The 1,241-nt window shown below is 60.2% G+C and overlaps 1 pseudogene; it reads left to right on the forward strand.

Annotated features, from left to right (window-relative positions):
• Nucleotides 1-103: 103 nt before the first annotated feature.
• LOC112616899 lies at nucleotides 104-1,080 on the forward strand (annotated as a pseudogene).
• Nucleotides 1,081-1,241: the final 161 nt, after the last annotated feature.

Below are 1,241 nucleotides of genomic sequence, written 5' to 3' on the forward strand. Positions count from 1 at the left end.
GCGCACCCGCGTAACGGCTTGGCTTGCCTGTAACGGCTAGGCCTGGCTCTGCGTTCCCGGCTTGGCTTGGCGTTCCTCGCTTGGCTCCGCGTTAATCGCTTTGCCCGGTGTTTCTCGCTTGGATTGACGTTTCCTCCATCGCGTTCCTTTGCTGGGCTTGACCTTTTCGCTGCTGGGCTTGGCATTGCCTTGGCTGGGTTGGGTGTTTCCTTGGGGCGGGGCGGGGGTTGGCCCTTCCTGGGGGCGAGGGTGGGGTCACCCCGGGTGGGCGTGGGCTTTCCCCGGCTGGGTGTGGGTTTTCCCGGGTGGGGTGGGCTGGGCTCCCCTGCTGGGGTTGGCAGGTTTTGGCTGGGATTGACCTTTCTCTTCAAACAGATCAGAAACCCAGAATTTCTTGCTAGTTGGTGAAACTGGTTGGTAGACGCGATGTGCTCGCGACTACCGGCCTCCCCTGGCTGTTCAAAGCAGATGGTGGCTGAGGTTTCTTCAATACCCGCTGCCTCCGCTGTGAAGAAGCCATTTGGTCTCAGGAGCAAGATGGGCAAGTGGTGCCACCACTGCTTCCCCTGCTGCAGGGCGAGCGGCAAGAGCAACGTGGGTGCTTCTGGAGACCAGGACGACTCCGCTATGAAGACACTTAGAAGCAAGATGGCCAAGTGGTGCTGCCACTGCTTCCCCTGCTGCAGGAGGAGCGGCAAGAGCAACGTGGGCAATTCTGGGGACCACCATGACTCTGCTATGAAGACACTTAGGAGCAAGATGGCCAAGTGGTGCTGCCACTGCTTCCCCCGCTGCAAGGGGCGCGGGGAGAGCAACGTGGAAGCTTGGGAAAACTACGATGACAGCGCCTTCATGGAGCCCAGGTACCACGTCCCCAGCTGCAAGGAGCGCGGGGAGAGCAACGTGGAAGCTTGGGAAGACTACGACGACAGCGCCTTCATGGAGCCCAGGTACCACGTCCGTGCAGAAGATCTGGACAAGCTCCACAGAGCTGCCTGGTGGGGTAAAGTCCCCAGAAAGGATCTCATCGTCATGCTCAGGGACACTGACGTGAACAAGACGGACAAACAAAAGAGGTAACCGGGCCTGGGCTGGGAGGAGGGGGGACGTGGGGGGATGATGGGGACATAACCTCCTGGAGGGATCGGGGTCCTGGCTTTCTGTTCCTCCTCAGGCCCCACACCACCCTGGGTGTGGAAACCTCAGAGAGGTCAGGGCACAGGCCCTTTATGAACAACAAC

This window comes from Theropithecus gelada, unplaced genomic scaffold, assembly GCF_003255815.1.
Source record: "Theropithecus gelada isolate Dixy unplaced genomic scaffold, Tgel_1.0 HiC_scaffold_12811, whole genome shotgun sequence".
Classification (NCBI taxonomy): Eukaryota; Metazoa; Chordata; class Mammalia; order Primates; family Cercopithecidae; genus Theropithecus; species Theropithecus gelada.